Source organism: Paramormyrops kingsleyae, chromosome 5, assembly GCF_048594095.1.
Source record: "Paramormyrops kingsleyae isolate MSU_618 chromosome 5, PKINGS_0.4, whole genome shotgun sequence".
NCBI lineage: Eukaryota > Metazoa > Chordata > Actinopteri > Osteoglossiformes > Mormyridae > Paramormyrops > Paramormyrops kingsleyae.
In genome coordinates, this window is record NC_132801.1 from 7,518,825 (window position 1) to 7,537,209 (window position 18,385).

Genomic DNA, 18,385 nt, shown 5'->3' on the forward strand with positions numbered 1-18,385 from the left:
TGTGATGCTAAGAAGCAGGTTCCTCACTGCAGCGCTCCTCTGCATCCCCACGCTTTCACAATCTCATTCGAAAGCGGTGCTTTGTCCCGATTCCTTCACAAACGACAATCATCTCCCGGGTCCTCCTCAAGCTCGTTGTGATGAATGTGCCCCAGAAAGTCAGAGAGATGAGCCACAGGAATGGGTAAAGGTAGCAGCTCCTTAACCCTGCCATGTATTCCACTCTCCATCAATAGGCAATCGGCGACTTTTCCTGTAAATCGCTACATTACTCACAATGGCCATGGCAGTGAAGGTCCTGAGGGTGCTATTGCATCTCATGTTGTCGGTTTCATCAAACAAAAACAGCGTTACTATCTCGCAACACCCCAATGATCATTTCCAATCTCGCAACATTATGATCATTTCCCCAAAAAAACTACCGTTTTTAGCTGTTGATAGGTAATGATGATACAAAAGAACTTAAGCAAAGTTTATTGGAAATTCTGACTGACAGCACCCGGAACTCAAAGCGACTTCCCGACCCAATGCTTACATGCTGTTCTGTTTACATACAGATCATCATAGCGCACACACACACACACACACACACAAACGCACACGGACGTATTTGTACTCATATCTTTGACGGGACTGTCCGTCGATTTCTATGGGCTTAACCACAGCAATGACAGACTTAACCCCTACCCAGTCCTAACCAAAAGTAACCAAACAAAAAAAGTATTTTTTGCATTTTTAGTTTTTTGATTGCACAGATATTTATAAAATTGACTTTCCTCTTATGAACATCAATATAACAGGTTTTTATCAACTACAGGCATCTATGTAAGTGTCGCTGATTCACCCAACTGAATGTTTTCAGACCCCCCCCCCCACACATGCATACACACAGAACATGCAAACCCCCCCCCCCCCCCACACTCACACAGGGAACATGCAAACCACACACACACGTAAAGAACATGCAAACCCCACACAGACACACTGAGAGAACATACAATCCACACCCACATGGAAAACATGCAAACCCTGCACACACAATGGTGGCCAGAATCAGACCCACAAACCTGGAACTCAGTGCCTCTTATTCACAGAATATTACATATAGAACTTACTTCGACTTTGTATATCCTCCTGAGACCCCAACCATTCATTTATGTCCATTTTAGTAGACATTTTGTTTTTGCATCTATCTTTTCACTGATGTAAGGAAACATATTTATTCCTGTTGTACACTAAAGAGGACATGCTGTGAAATTAAAAATAAAAATAAATTTGAAAAAGTCTAAATTGTAAGATGCCTTATTTCCTCCAAAGACAAATACCCTAAAATTGAAGGACACTTTCTTCCTTGGGTCTCAGGAGGATATTCAAAGGACACGTCGGGTTTACTTTCGACAGTTATATATGAATACGTGAAGTTTTGCTTTGATCTAAATTTAGTGTCCGTCCACAACGGTCTTGTTTTTTTTAGCAGGGAGTCGCTCGATATTTCACAGGGTACGCGGTGACAGTGCCATCGACATTCACCCGCGACCCGCCTGCCCCGCTCCATTGATTAGGCTCTGCTTTCGGCCAAGGAAAGAAACGGCTCCTTCGCCTGCCATATAATTAGGCCCGGACCGGCCCCTGCGCCAGGCCCGCCTGCCAGCGTTGGCCTAAGGGTCACTCTCCCAGCGGAGACAAAAACAAACGAAGACCGTGGGACTTGGGATTTCGTGTCTCTACGCATCACGCGTTGGCAATGCGATAAAGGAACAAAATTTAAATAATCATAATCATTTTTTGCAGCAAACTGAAAAAAATTAAAATATTTCACTTATCTATAACCCCACTGTGAATCATCATCCTAATATAAATACATATTACATGGGCTATTTATTTCAAAGTTATATTAGCTTAATCCAGTTACTGGCCATTAAGAAGAATAAGACATTAGCTGTCAATTTTTTTTTACCCTAATATGATACCAGTAGTCAGTTACTCTATGCTGACCAGTCTATAGCCCTGTAGCCTGCAGCACTATAGCCTGTAGCCCTGTAGTCTGCGGCCTGCAGCCCCATGGCCCTGCAGCCCTGTAGCCTGTAACCTGTAGCCCTATAGCCTGTATTCTGTAGCCTGCAGCCCTGTAGCCTGTAGCCCTGTAGCTGTAGTCTGAGTAGTTCCCTGGAGCACCCATACACGCACCCGATCTATTCAACCCCCAACCTGCCTTCCTCACCTCCTCTGTGAGCCTTTTCAAAAAATTACCCATCCACAAGACTCCTGCGGTATCTAAACCTCATTCCGTCATACCGACACCACACCGCGGTATAAGGTATTTTGATGGTATTATCAAAAGCAAAGCTATTCCTGCATTTTCAAATGATGAAATTCAGTGGGAGGGTTCCCTCAATACCGCGGTACACTGTATTGCAGGAATACTGGCGAAGCCTAACGTCCATCATGGAATCCTCCCCCCAGCGAGGGCAGAAGGGAAGAGGAACGTGACGGGGAAACAAGGCCAGACCTCAAAGGCACTAAGGAGTCACAGAAAGAGTCACCTCCTCCCCAGTGGCTGGTGCCTCCCCAGTAGGCCCAAACAGACCTGGCAGGTCACAGCAGTGAGGTTCCTCCCCCGGGCGTGCCCAGGTCCCCTTCTCCAGCCTCCTCACACTCCCTCAGCTGGGACTCGGGGACTTAGAGCAGGGGCCCTATAGGTGGGCTGTTCCAGGATCCAGATGGAGGAGATGACCCAAGGCCAGCAGAGGGTGCTGTTCTCTACGTGGTACTTCAGAGCTCCACCCACAAAGACAGACTGCACCTCTCTTCTCAGACTGCGCTGTAACCAAAAGTGGGGGGGGGGGGGGGGGGAGAAAGGAAAAAGTAAACAGGCAGCAATTAAAGCCAGGCTGAGCAAATAGCACCTATGAAAAGTACAGCGGAGCCTGCGGTTCACGAACACAATCCGTTCCAGGAAAGTGGTCGTGAACCAATTTGTACGCGAACCAAGGCAATTTTTCCCATAAGAAAGCATTGAAATTTTATTAATTCGTTCACAAGCCTACCTAATAATAATTTTTGTTAAATAATTTTCTGGTTTTTATAGTAAAAACTTTAAAGAAAAACACAATTTAGTGTGGCAACAGGCGGAGACATGGAGACTTGCTTGCCGGGGAAATCATGCTCTTTATTAACAGTCCTTAAAGCCCTTGTATTGTTGTTGTTGTTAATGTTAATGGTTGCATGTGTTTGCCCGTGTCTTGTGTGCACCCGGTCCGATCCTCGTGTGTCTTTAGCGTGTATTTAGGTTCGGTGCTCGTTGGTTGCCTGTTGCGGTCCTTCTATTTACAATTTCATGCGCCCCGCCGGTGCTACACTAGTATGAAAAAAGGAATCTGTTATCAAGGAAATTTTGTATGCGAACCATCACAAAATTTTGGGTTGTGAACCAAATTGTTCGTAGCCCACAGCGTTCGTGAACCGCAGGCACCACTGTACCTTGTTTAGCAGCATTTGCCCAGAGCTAATATTTCACTTTGTCTCTTGTCATGAATAGAGCTGTGTGCCATCCCAGGGCAGCATTGTCTGAACGGTGAAGGCATGGCGAAGGCATAGTGAAGGCACGGTGAAGGCATGGCAAAGGCATAGTGAAGGCACGGTGAAGGCACGGCGAAGGCATAGTGAAGGCCCGGTGAAGGCACGGCAAAGGCATAGTGAAGGCACGGTGAAGGCATAGTGAAGGCACAGCAAAGGCATAGTGAAGGCACGGTGAAGGCATGGTGAAGCAACAGAGCAGTAATGAGGGCAGAATTTCATCTCTTTGCATTATTGAAATTGCTGATAATGTTTGGCGTTGTGCCTGACCCTGGGGTGGGTATTGACTGTGTTGACATCACACCGAGTGCACGTCTGTATCCGAACACTTCTGCAGAGGTTAGTGGCAAAGTCTGCTGGGAATCTGAAGTGAAAGGTTGAGAGAGTTTCTGTCAGGATGGTTCACGCGAGCTGTGAGGCGTCGGTCCCTGGGAAAAAGGGGAGGGATGTGTTTCTGAAATTAAAAATAAAATTTTGCTTTATTTGCCATTTGCGCAACTACAGGTACATTGGAGTGCGTCTTTCCACATCCCCCAACCCACTCTACTTCGAGACATAGACCCGGCTGAGGGTAACTATTCTGCCAGGGATGGGATCTGATTACAGGCCAAAGCCCCCCCCCCCCTTTATGAATGGGTTTTGTTTATAAAAGGCAGAGGTTACAATTTTTTTAGAGAAGATGAGATTTTTGTGCATCTCCGAATTCTGTTAAGGGCATGCTTGGGGGTGGGGGTGAGGCCGTCATCTTTTCTCCCAAAATGAAACCCATTCCTTTGTCGCCTGCAGTTTCCAGACATTAAGGACTTGTTTCACCTTGTGGGACGCGGCCAGAGATAGGGGTCATGGGTGATGAGCCTGCTGAGGGTCTAATTCAAAGGCGACGCTGGGGGAAAGTGGCTGCGAAATGGGGGCAGGGAGGAAGCGGGGGTGGGGGGCACAGGGGGCGCAGAGATGGAAGGGAGCAAGAGACGGAGGGCGCCGTGGGAAAAGCGTTCAGGTAGATTAAGCAAGAAAAGGCAGAGAGACTCGGGGAGTGAGGGTGAAGATATTCAGTCGGAGATGAAAATGAAGCTTCGATCTGCTGGGGTGCCGATCAATACGACGGCGACCATGACTGCATTTAAGAAAGATGGAAAGATTTGGGGATGGGACGGGGTGGGGGGGGGGTAAGATGGAGAGCTGACAGGATTCTGAAAATATGACGTCATGCGGGGGTGGGGGGGAAGGGCAAAGAGAAATAAAGACAATCTGTCTGCTACTGGAGGACAGTTTAGTGAAAGTCAGCAGACACAGCGAGAGAATGGCTGAGGGTTGTGACTCACATCCCAGAAACGCCATTAAGCGAGGGTTAGGAAGAAGAGGGTTGTCCCTGGCAACCCTTTCGTTTTACTCTCCTCTTCCAGCTCCATGCCTCATCCCTCTCTTTTCTGCTCTACCCTACCTGGTGCCCCGGAGGATGGTAGGTCGACCTGCCTGGTGATGGCTGGATGGACGGGGGGGGGGGGGCAGAAAACGCCGACAGATGGCCCACCCACCACGGCCATGTTAATAAACTACAGCCACGCAAGGCGAGGCCCCGGCGCTCAGAGCAGGGCCATGACAACAGCTTCTGGCCCGGTTGCCGGGGCAACAGACAACACACGCATTAACCATCACCATCACCAGGGAAGGATGTCAAGTCTATGGTGCCCCAGCTCTACACCACCTTGGTGAAAACCGCTGGAATGTGCGTGTTGGCGTCAGGTAATGTGGTGCATAAGTACAGACCGTTGCTGTTTTCCACTTCGTTAGGAAAATTAACTAGTACCCCCCCCCCCCCAGATGATGGCTCTCCCCCACCCAAGTCTCCACCTGAAGAGTCAAGAGCAGGACCAGTGACAGCGCCGCTGCATCCAGTCCAGGTGAGAGAAGCTCCCCTAATCACTGTTTCCCAGCCCAGTCCTTGGGGACCCCAGACAATCCACGTTTTGCTCCCTCCCAGCTCTCAGCCAATCAAAACCACCGAATACCTGAAACATGTGTGTTGAGTGTTGGGAGAGAACAAAAATGTGTCTGGAGACTCCCCGAGGACTGGGTCGGGAAACACTGACCTACAGGACTGTCGCTGGCCTCCATCCCTTGTGACATGCATCTGACAAGCACTGATCTCTCTCCTGGGCGACTTCTGGAGCTTCCCTCCTCCTTAGGACCCTCACTGCCCTCCCCATGACCCTCCTGTATGCGAGACCCATATCTTCAATACGCTATCAGTCAAAAGTTTGTCCGCAGCACTTTCCCATTTATTTCATAAACTGCAGATTTTTAAATTATTGTTAAGCACTGGAAAGTTGAGTGAACTGTAAATGAAAAGATAAGTCAAATAAAACAAGTTTCCTTTATAATATGGAAAGAGTATGTTACAGCGCATGTCTAACATCCTATTAACTGGTTGTGTGGTGATGGTGAATTCTAGACTGTCCTCTAACTTGAAATGCGCTAGTTATCTGTTTCATCCACTGAAACAGAGCAGTATTTAGTGTCCCTTGCAGAAAGGATGCCTCGAATTTTCTCTGCTGTTAAAACTGCGAGAGAAGGTTACTTTGATGAATGAAAAATGTGACATTTTCTTGCTAATAAAGGTACTCAAATGGTGAACATACTATAAATTTATTTGTTAGCAAAGAATATTGAGTGTATTTTTAGTAAATGCTAAGTGAGTAACGTGCAAATGTAGAAAATCTCAGTGTGTGCAAAAACTTTCGACTGGTGGTGTAATTCTCACACCTAATCTTCCTCCTCATGTCCCCCCCCCCACCGCCACCCACCCAGTGCTCTCAGCTTATCAATCTGAATTATCCATTAAAATATGAGCCTGCATAAATGGGTCAGTTCATTCCTCTGTGTACAAGAGTCATCTAAAAAATTTCTGCTGATGAATGTTGCTGCACGCCGAGCCGCACCCACAAAGCGGGCCGGGGGCCAGTGAGCGAAGCCGCGCCGCCCTCCCCGTCCCGGACATCGCCGTGTGTTATTGGCGCGCTGGCTGGGGCCAGCTTTTGAGAGCACCCCTCATTAGCGTGACCACAGAAACCAGGCAGCCCAGAAACATAGTTGAAACACGGCACCCCATTCAGCTGTGACCCACTTCTCAGCTGCGACCCATCACCAGGCGGAGCCTGCAATCCAAACCAGAGCCGAAGTCATTAGGCTCAAAAGTATGAGGGCCTCACATCACACATCTATCAGGCGCGAGCGTGTTCCAGATCCCGGGTTGGAGAGCGGGAGCACAAAAAGAGGTCAGTACCCCCTAAAAACAAGGCCCCGGAACTCCGTCACCAATAAGGTGGTTCTGGAACCTCGTCTTCTGATTCCGCAGTCACTGGGGGGCCCACAGATCGTGCCGACTCACACCTGACCCCCGCTCATTCCGGCTGGTGCCGCTGATGTGTCAGCAGATTACCCAGAATGCACCACTCTGGTACGTTTTGTCACCCAGGGTGTGTGACCAGGACAAATGAACGTTCGTGATCGAGTTGGGCTGATGGTTACTCTGAGCATTTGCCACGAGATAAAAAAGACCCACGTGGTCCGGTAATCATGTTACGGATGTGTGTGCCGAGCACATAATGGCGGTGGGTGGAATGGGGATTAACAATCTTTCTCTGTAGACACAGGTTGCATTGCAGGGAGAAAAAAATAAAACCGATATTAACGTGATTACACAAATATGCGCATTCAGATCGGCTGTGCAGTGATATGCATATTCCTGCTATTACAAGACTGGAAATATCACATGACATCGTAATTATGGTGATACCTCTGGCAGAGCTGGAGATGTTGCTCTGTCTTGTTGTCCATTTAATGCAGCTTTCGGGTACATTGGAGGCACAGCTGGGAGTGACGGGGGATAGGATGGGTGTCTCTCTCCTATTACAAAGCAGCCAGGTCCTTTCAGACCTAACAGTATCCATCAGAACAGACCACTAATCAGTGCAGGTCATTCATCACCGTCGACCGCTAATCAGTGTAGACCTCTGACCAGTGCAGACTATCGATCAGTGCAGACCACGGCTCAGCGTGGATCATCGATTGACATAGGAAGCTAATCAGCCAGGTAACTGATCAGTGCAGATTTTTTGATTGTTTTAGATTACTGATCGGTGGAGGCTGTCGATCCATGCAGATCATCACCACAGACCTCTAGCTGGTGCAGACGATCGAGTAACATAGACCACCCTGGCTGCGTTCATTGAGCAGCTCTGGGCTGCTCTGAGGCAAACAGCTCTCCGTTTGTTTGTCTGCTTGTTTGTTTGCTGGGGAACACAGGAATCGCCGACTGAGGTCTTTTACATGGCCTCCTGAGTCCGACACCACGCTGGAGAAAACGCACACCCTCCCTGCTCCCACCCCCCCCCCCCCCCCCCACACGGTGGAGGTAAAAAGTGCTCGGAGGTTGAAAAGGGGGGGAACAGGGTGTTAGGACAGAGTAAGCCTTGATCTCACCCCAGTGACATTAATCTTTTTTAATCTTACACTGAGATTCTACGTAACTATAAGAGTTATTGTCTCTGGCTGGGTGGAGGTGACTACGCACAGCTCCTCCCCCACAGACATACTTTTACTGCTTGGTGTCTCCCCAGGACAGAAAAGTGGCTGTCTGTCTCAGCACTGGGTGATTAGGCCCCATTAATCCTACCCCCACCTGAGTGGACTGAAGGCCTGCATGTGCGTCAGTGACCAGGTACACACATATATACACATACACACACACACACACACACACACAGAGTCGTGTAATCATATCTTTTTGGGGACCGCTCATTAATTTCTATAGGAAAAATGCTAATGCTAACTATGACAACCTTAACCCCAGCCTTAACCATAACCATAAGCAGCCAAACAAAATACAAGAGGTTTTGCATTTTTAGTTTTTTCATTGCACTCACGGATTTTTATAAAACAGAGTTTTCCCAGTAAAAAACACGGGTATTCATCACATTGTGGGGACATTTAGTCCCCACAAGGTAAGGTATACCCGAAATACACACACACACACACAGGGCCCCCCTCCACACACACAAACCCATACACACACGCAAAATGTGCCTTACTCTGTCACAACTGGTTGCCTCAACTCATTTTCACATTCATATACAGGCATTATTTTTCATAATCATGAACGCATTTCACTGTTTATTTGCTGACTGATATCCTCGTCCACAATGTAGATGGATTGAATTTACAGAAGAAAATCAGTTTCTCACGTCCTTCGGTCTGTGTGTTATCGGAACCCGCAGCTCTCTTCATATGGGCTTGCCCACATTAACCACTATGTCACCTGCTGTCCTGCTAGCTACAGTACCAAGTGGTGTTTCAATGCTTAGCTTTCGAAAGATTTAGCCGTTACCTAGCGACCGCTTTAATGAGAGGGCCTGGCCTTTAAAGAAATGGGTCATGCACTGAGAGAAGGTCATGTAGCGTAGCTGAAGACTTATACTGCTGAGATTCAAATAGATAGCCTTAACCGCTGCGCCCCCTACTGGCCACATGGCAATGCAGTCAGTTAAAACACTGGATCAATCAGTCTGTTGGACGCACATATTCATTACTTATTTATCCTCGTGCGTAAGCAGCTGGCTATTATAAATTCTGATGCAACAATGTTGTGTGATCATCAACCAGCACTTTGGGAGAAAGAAAATATTCTTAAAGTTAAAAATGCAGGAGGCCAAGCACGGCAATTTATAAGAAGCTCCAGATGAATTGTAGAAAGCAGTGTTGTAGATTCCCGCTTCTCTGTGCCTGCAGGACGCGCATCGATTTACGGCATGCCTGAGCTCCACAGAAACCTCACTCGCCTCAGATACCAGGACCCCAAAACGGTGGAAAAACAGAGATGTAGGTTGATCCATTTGTACAAAAATCTGTGCATTGCCTTGCGTGGGTGTAATGCAATTTGCTATAAACTCTGCAGTTCTGCAGCATCAGTAAATGTCACTGGGTACGTTTCTGTGGGGGTGGGAGAAGGGAGCAGACATCCGGGGGTGGGGTGATGTCAGGTGATTTTCCCCTTCCTTTCACCTGCTGCCAATTTCTAATACAAAACAGCCCCTTGTGTGTCTCTTGCACGGTGCTCAGAAGACCAAAGCACACGCCCTTAGCTTGTGGCCCAGAATTTCAGATCGCTGCCCGTAATGTCACCGCTCCACCCTGAGCGAGTCTTACAGCCTCTCTCTCAATTGTCGCTGTGTTGTTATGACACCACCATCTAGCAGCATGACAAACAGCTCCTCAGTTAGCTACCACACCTGGATAAAGCATTCTAATGGCAGCTAGTGCTATGGAAATGTACTAGGGAGGATGACGATGATGACGATGATGATGATGATGATGATGATGACATTTATGATAATGACGTGGTGTTCACAGTCCACAGTGATACTAATGTTGGTGAGGAGGATGACGACGATGATGATGATGATGTCACAGTGACATTTAGTCCCCACAATGTGATAGAAACCTGTTATTTTGACATTGTGGGGACCATTTTTTTTGGTCCCCATAAGGGGAAACTCAATTTTATAAAAATCTGTGACTGAAATAAAAATGCCCTGTATTTTAAGTCTTGTATTTTATTTGGTTACGTATGGTTAAGGTTAGGGCTGGGTAGTGGTTAAGGTTTTCGCAGTTGGGATTAGGGTTATGACCACAGAAATGAATGGACTTACGGAATGGAGAGTTCCCACAACCTAATCTGTGTGTGTGCATGTGTGGTTCAAAGATCTGACACACACACACACACCCAGGAGCTGCTGGAAATACGAACCGCATGCATATGCATGATACCAAACACAACAATAAACCTGTGATTGAATGTCACTGCAGCCGTGAAATCACTGCAGCCGTGACATCACTGCAGCCGTGACATCACTGCAGCCGTGACATCACTGTGTGGCATTTGATCACTCTCTCTTTTGTACCCCCACACCCTAACACACTCTCACACATTCTCTCTGCCGCTGTCATTAGTGCCATTTTGCTTCCTGTAAAGCAGACTAGTCCCCCCCCCCCCCCCCCCCGCACACCATACAGTCATTCCCAGACAGCGCTGCACGGTATCCTTGTTCAGTCATCACCCGCATATAGGGGCACACGTGTGCACAACCACCTCATGCACACGCTTACTACAGAGTCTCTCACCTGCATCCATGTTGCCCCTGGCAACCCGCACCCGTTTCGGTTCATCTTCGTGCCGCTTTCTCTGAATGTAAGTGGGCCACCTGCAGGCTGCTTACCCCGCTGACGGTGCTGGGGGGTGCTGGGTCCCGACTGGACCTCTTACGCCACACCTCCTCCAGCCTCATGGACCTCTTACGCCACACCTCCTCCAGCCTCATGGACCTCTTACGCCACACCTCCTCCAGCCTCATGGACCTCTTACGCCACACCTCCTCCAGCCTCATGGACCTCTTACGCCACACCTCCTCCAGCCTCATGGACCTCTTACGCCACACCTCCTCCAGCCTCATGGATGGGTATAGAGCAGGGTTTCCCTACACCGCCCTCAGGGATCCCCAGCCAGTCTGCATCTTTGCTCCCTCCCAGCTCCTGGTGTGGACAGTCTGTGGGGCCCCTGAGGACCGGGTTGGGAGACACTGGTAGGGAGGTGCAAACCCGATTATGACACCCTATGGTCAAACAATAAATCACCTGATTTTAAGTGTTCAGCTGCCTGTTGTTCAGTTCTGTAAGACCCAGCCCTGCTTTCCAATACACCACAAAATAGGACTGACAGCAGGACCCACCTCTGTCATCCTCCCTTTTCCACTATCAATTAATGTGTTCATGGGCGGGACCACAGGGACACTGGTCCCAGCTGAAAGCAGATTGGCCCCCTGAGTACCCCCTCCCCTGTCACTCACCGATTCAAAACATATCATTGGCTAATGATAAGATCGGGCCCTCTGAATGATTTTTTCGCCCCCCTTCTTCCCCCCACCGTTATCTCTCCGCCCCCTTCCCTCCATCGAGCCAGTATCATGCCTATTGTAGTCTGGCTTCTGTAATGAATATGGCAGTCGGAACAAGGGAGACATTTTCATCGTTTTTAAGTACTTCCGGGAAGAGCCTGTAAAATACCTCTTTAAGTAATTACAACACAAATGTTTGTAGTTAGTAATTAGCGGGGAACTTGGGCCCTTTGTGTTGTTCCTCTTCGTGTTCTGCCTATTAGGGCGGTTTTTCACAATACGCCGTGTGGTCCGCGACCCCCATGGTGTCTTTCTGATTAAGGATCCCCCCCCCCTCCCGTGCGATTAATCGGCGTTCCACCGCATCCCTGATGCACGCGATCCGTCACCGGCCCGTTTACGCGGCTCCGGATTGCCGGTTCTGCTTCCACGAGTGACAGGAAGACCCAGAGACGAGCAGGAGCCACATGAAAGGGCCACATCCTGACCCCGCAAAGGCTGTGACTCACTGATGTGGCGGCGAAGGGAAAAACGACAGCTTGGGTTGTGTTTTATGATACATCATGGCAGCATGGCAGTCACCTGACAGCTGAAACCGCTCAATTCGCCAAAGTGCTAAAATACTACTGCGGTCCTGAATCCCAAGGCCGCCCCCTGCTGGACTGACGCAGAGCTTTGCATTCTCTATCAAACCCGCCACTGCAGCGCCCCCTGCGGTTTACAGTTTCCGGCACTTCAGACTCCTGACCATGTAGAAATTGGACCCCGAGCTCCACTGCCTGATGAATAGCCTGGTGGGTCACACTTGGGCCGGGCAGCATTACTGCACGCGAACACACAGCTGTACTGTTCCCTAGCGGCCACCAGGGGGCCCCACATCTGATGAACCTGCCAGAATGACAAGAAAGATAACACAACTAGGTTAATCACATTTAGCTTAGCTCTCCGAAATGGGTTGGGCCAGTCCTGTGCCCCCCGTTTGTAGGATTGCAGCAACCCTTGCCCCCCTCCAAAGGAGCCTTGCTTCCTCCTAACGCTTCACCGTTTCCAGGGAGACGTGCCATCGGCGTGCCGACGGGCAGCCGTGGGGGCATTTGGCAGACGCAGGCCCGGCGTCCCCGACTGCGCTGGCAGCCATACGGCTGCATTTGGCGAGTCTGTCAGGGCCGCACCCGCATAGGAGGGGCCGCGCACGGCTCAGCCTAATCTCGCGGTAATCCACTGTTCACCGCACGGCGTCACGCCGGACCCACATCCACGGGCGATAAACGCCACCGGCGGGGGGAAACACAGGGACACCAGGGAGCTCACCGCCCCCTAGACGAGCGGGACAGCAGCCGCAGGGTCTGGCCCAGAACCAGGCCAATGGAAGCCATGCATCCAGCCCCCACTGTCAAACAGTCTTTATGGCTTTCACAGGCATTAGCTGGGGGGGGCAGAGCACAGCGTCTACCTTGGCCGCCTGTCCAAGCCCCACGTCTCACACTCCTACATTCTGCATCAACACTCACTGGACTAAACCATTAAGTGACCCTCACAACACAAAAATTATAGAAAAGCAAAATAAACATTGTCGGAACCTCATCCTGGATTATTTCCCGCCTTGCGGCAATAGGTTCTGGGATAGGACAAGCGAGTATGGAAAATTAATGAATGAATGAATGAAAGAAAGGATGAATGAATGGATAATGACTGTATTATGCAGTGTAAAACACTTTGCAATGACTCCAGTTTATAGGTCATATGTCTGTGACCGGAAGGTTGCTGGTTTGAATCCCACTGTCGGCAGAGTGATCTGCCAAGACCCTTAACCCCGAATTGCTCCAGGATCTGTCTGACCCTCCTTTCTCAACTGCAGGCTGCTTAGGATAAAAGCGGCTGCTGAACCTGACAATTCCCACCCGAGGCACGAGGGATCGGGGGTGTGGGTGCTATGGAATATAACGTGAGCGGCACAGCCCTTACATTAGCTAATATGCAGCTCTTACATTCATAAGACCCCATTCAACATTCATAATGCCAGACTTCAAGTTAAATAACATCTGCCTCCAACAGAATACAGATCATATTGAAACCTGGAAATAAGTCTTCAAACGTCCTCTACCTTCAGCTACACTGGGGGAAAAAACGTTACGAGAATTCCATTTGTGTTTAATGTAACACCACTGTTACCCCTGCCACTGACTACCATCAATAACCATTACGGGCATATCTAGAAAGCAGCACATCAGCTCAGCGGTTAACACTGTTGGGGTTTGAGGTTCAAGTACCACATTAGCTCCATGAGTGTCAAGTTTGTGTGTTCTCCCAGTGTCGTGTGGGAACTGGTGTCTCTAAATTGCCCACAGTTTGTGCCCTGTGACAGAGTGGTATCCAATCCAGGCTGAAGCCCAGTCTTTTGCCCCTTGCTGCCTGGGATGGCCCCCCATGAGCCAGAGCGGGAGAAGAGGTCAGAAGATGGATGGGTGTAATCTAGCCTAGAGGCAACAGTGGTAGCATGTGGTCAAACGGTGTCAATGTCATAGTAGATTAACACGAGCGAGCCTTAAGCTTGCAGCCAAAGGCCACAGTGAGATGCTGCAGTTTAACACAAATAAGTTTTATGGTGTAATGCAGGCGTCTGCGTTTATCGAACGGCAGTCAAAAAACAAAAAACTAGGTGAAAAAGACACAAAAGAGGGAAGAATACGCAGCAACAAAGACAATAAATAGCTCTGCAGTTCAAATCAGCAGGATACCACAGGAACTGAACTTTTTACCCTGTTACATACCCTCGCTGAAGTACACTACGCACATCACTGGCCAATTTACAACAGGCACATCCAAAGCCAGCCTGAGGGACCTGACATCGGTGGCCTCTGTGGTCAAGCGACTGCGATATAATGGCTCGGGCCCACTTCCTGCTGTGAGTGTTTCGCTGATAAGCCTCTTCGCGGGGCTGATGAGCTCATCGTAGTGACCTTTCGCTGGGGGGGCTGTGGAAGATGACACTTCCTGGGTTCTCAGGGTCCGATTCTCCTTTGAAGCTTTAACTGGGTTAGCTTATATCAGCCAGCCAGGAAAATATAGAGACGGATGGAGAGCAGTGAAGCTCCACAGCATGTCCACACTGAGCTGGGCTTTTAAATAAAGTCTCACGTGCCACAGAAGAATGCAAGGGGTCTCCGGAAGGGGTCGTTATGCTCAAGACATGTATTTCAAACCCTGCTGCATGGCCTGAAAAATGTTTAAACCATGAGTTGTGACGGAAGAACACTGTGGTAACACCGACATACCCATAAATAACAGCCATTCATTTCACATAACCACCTTTCCGACACGGGGTCACAGTGGACCTCCAGCCTCGAGCACAAGGCAGAGAAACAAGCACCTCCCAAGCACAATCTGCCCATCTCTGCCATAAATCAAGGTACCACAGCACCCGGGTAAAGCCCCAAAAACGCAGGAGGAAACTCGGAGCAGGAATCAAAGCCCCAACTCCGCAAGTGCTGGCCCTGTGCTGTCAGAAGCATTATGTCTAAAGTCCAACCCATAAACCCTAAACAATGTAATGATGTGCAGGAGACTGAACCGAGTATTAACTATTAATGTAAACAACCTGTTTTGTGATTAGAATAATACTTGCATAGGTGTGCTAATATTTGCCTGCAAATATAACACATCTCGCATCACTGCGAACCTTTCCGGCACCATTGCATCACTGCGCTACCGGCACAAGCTGGCAGGTAATTACGGCTGGCTAAATGCGATCACCATCTCATTATTCTCATTGTCGTGCTGCTAACCTCCACCTGAGAGTCCACTCCAGTGCCGACGAGAGCCGAGGCCCCCTTTCAAGTGGGTCTAAGGGATGCCTGGTGGCTTTCGTTTCGTATTTTTTATTTTCATTTTCCTGGGGGGGGGGGCAGCCCTTGAACTTGAGTTTGCATCCCAGGGGCCACCCTGGAGAAACAAGGCTGCGTGGCTAGAATAGACATTTCCCAACCTAACAAGGAGGAACTGAGAACAAGCCGGCAAATCGCATGGAAACGTGGCAGACAGGCATCGCTGTCGCCTGAAAGCATGATGGCACCATGGCCAAGACGCTCTACTTGCTGGGATGGGATCTAGGAGAAATGAAGTTCATGGTCAATTTCAGAGCATGGAACTGTGCCTTTAAGACACCACATCGCCGATTACCAAACCACACTGCCAAATGCCAGGCCACATCACCGATTACCAAACCACACTGCCGACTGCCATGCCACATCATCGATTACCAAACCATACTGCCAAATGCCAGGCCACATCGTCGATTACCAAACCACACTGCCAAATGCCAGGCCACATCGCCGATTATCAAACCACACTGCCGACTGCCAGGGCACACCACCAATTGCCAGGCTGATTACTAGGAATGAGGAACGATTCACAGACACTCCATGCTTTACTATGTTTCAACTTACGATATTTACCTTTACTATGGTGAGATAGCAAAGCAATTTTAGGCCGAATAGTCACCAAACTTTGAGTTCTGATCTGGTCCCAGGCTCGCGTCAAGTCAATGTGAAACTTAATCATATTACATTCAAAATCCATTTACAATATTTTCGACTTATGGTGAGTTCATCGTAAGTCGAGGAGCATCTGTTTCACCATGGAGGCCGAAATGAAGGCTTCATCTGATTCGCTGAAAGAAAAAGCAGAAAAACACCTAAAAGTTTGCCCTATAATGAATCATGCCGTGTCGCTGGGGCCCCAGAAATAAAAACGCAAGAAAACCACGTTTGACTGTAATGAAATGTGTGGGTCGGTGTCCAATCAATGGAGCACAATGCCCACAGAGCAAGGGAGGGGGGACACCAAGAGCGCTCCTGTAATCTTCTGTGTTGTTTCAGGGGAACCGAATATTTTATTGCTTGGTGATCCCCCCATTTAATAATAATAATAATAATAATAATAATAATAATAAAAAAACGGCACCACGTAAAAGCTGGTGTGTGCGTAAGCGAGGAATCCCCTTCTGTCGTATGTCGCACATGTGTGTAAGCGAGGAATCCCCTTCTGTCGTATGTCTCACATGTGCGTACGCGAGGAATCCCCTTCTGTCGTATGTCTCACGTGTGCGTACGCGAGGAATCCCCTTCTGTCGTATGTCTCACGTGTGCGTACGCGAGGAATCCCCTTCTGTCGTATGTCTCACGTGTGCGTACGCGAGGAATCCCCTTCTGTCGTATGTCTCACGTGTGCGTACGCGAGGAATCCCCTTCTGTCGTATGTCTCACGTGTGCGTAAGCGAGGAATCCCCTTCTGTCGTATGTCTCACATGTGCGTACGCGAGGAATCCCCTTCTGTCATATGTCTCACATGTGCGTACGCGAGGAATCCCCTTCTGTCGTATGTCTCACGTGCGTCGCTTTTCATTTCTGCTGTGAGTCCGGGGGTTGTGTGTCAGCACTGACTGCCCCCCGCCCCTCCTTCACTGCCTCAGACAACCCGCTGCATAAACTTAAAATCAACACTTCACAAGGTTTAACTTGTACAGGCCCACCGCCTCACAGTCAGGAGCCAGCCTCAATTTCACGTAATTTTTGCTGGAGTGAACCCTACGGTGTAACGGTCACTGGAGATGCGCATCAAACCTGATTGTACAGTACACCAGCCATTTCCTAATAAGAATCACTCAGGCATGATTTACATGTAAACATTTTTGAAAGAGTATCAGACAAAGCGCTGAACCAGGCATCTTGGCGGACACAAACAGAACATCCGAAAGCGGGCGGTCGGCAGATTTGCTAGAGGCTGCGACGCGGGATGGGAGGCGTGGTGCGGCGTCCATGACATTACCATCAATCTGCCACTATCGACATGAAGGAGTAATGCCCGGCGAACGCAGGAATCGAGCAAACGGCCGCGTAGCGTGCTGGAGACGATGGGGAACGCGGCGCGTCAGAACAGAGGACCGGCGTCGCACGTGCCGGGGCTGATGGAAAAGGGGTCCGGAAAGGTGAGGGAGACCAAGGAAAACAAACGCAAACGCGAGAAAAGGGAATAAACCGTATCTGATGAAGCTGAAGCTGCTGGGCTCATCTGATACTCATGGGCGGCGCCTCTGTCCCAGCTGGTGAGATTCTCCTCTGCGGAGAGCCGGTTTCGTACGCAGGTGGGCACGGCGGGGAAATCCCCATCCGAAAGGCCGTGCGGCTCAAGCAAACACCGTTCTCAGCATCGCAAGTCGGTCCGGGCCCATCCGTCTCCTCACGGTCCCCAGGCAGTCCAGGCACCAGCAGAAAGGCCACTGATCGAATCACACAGGCCATTAGCCTACCCGCCCCCGTCTGGGGGGCCGCCTTGTTGCACAGGTCATAGCTACAATGCCGACAGGGAGGCAGCCGCTAACGCCCACTGCTTTGATGTTCAAGGAATGATGGGAAAAATGCAACTCCAGATTCGATTTAGTAGAGAAAAACAAGACCAAGCAATAAAAAAACAGCAGTAAAGCATCTTGAAAAATAAGATTAGGATTTTTGGCTCATGTGATTATCAAACAACCCCACCCAGGATCTATCTTCTTACGAGAGTGAGAACAATAGAGCAAGCTTGGTTATACCACAGGGATTTGTGATCTTTAGTAACAATAGGTCTCCCATCCCTGTTTCTCCAGCCAAAACTACACTACGTTTTATGCATTTTGCAGAAGCTTTTATCCAAAGAGATTTGCTTTTTTGAAAGCTGGTTCAATCAGTCCCTGAAGCAACTGGAGGCTAAGGGCCGCGCTCAGAGGCCCCACAGTGGAATCACTCTGCCAACCCTGAGATTTGAACTAACAATCTTCCGGTGGGTCTCAACCTACTGAGCCACAAACCATCTTCTGCTGCAAC

General features: G+C 49.2%; 1 protein-coding gene across 2 annotated transcripts in view; it reads right to left on the reverse strand.

The window, feature by feature from the left end:
• Positions 1-18,385, reverse strand: part of LOC111845214 (protein phosphatase 1 regulatory subunit 29-like) — a 90,799-nt gene that overhangs the window by 50,348 nt on the left and 22,066 nt on the right. The window contains exon 2 of one of the 2 annotated variants that reach the window (XM_023814448.2): positions 2,588-2,816. The gene's annotated coding sequence lies outside the window, so the exon portion shown is untranslated. Of the gene's footprint in view, positions 1-2,587; positions 2,822-18,385 lie in introns of both variants that reach the window. The other variant, XM_023814447.2, reaches the window with a different exon arrangement.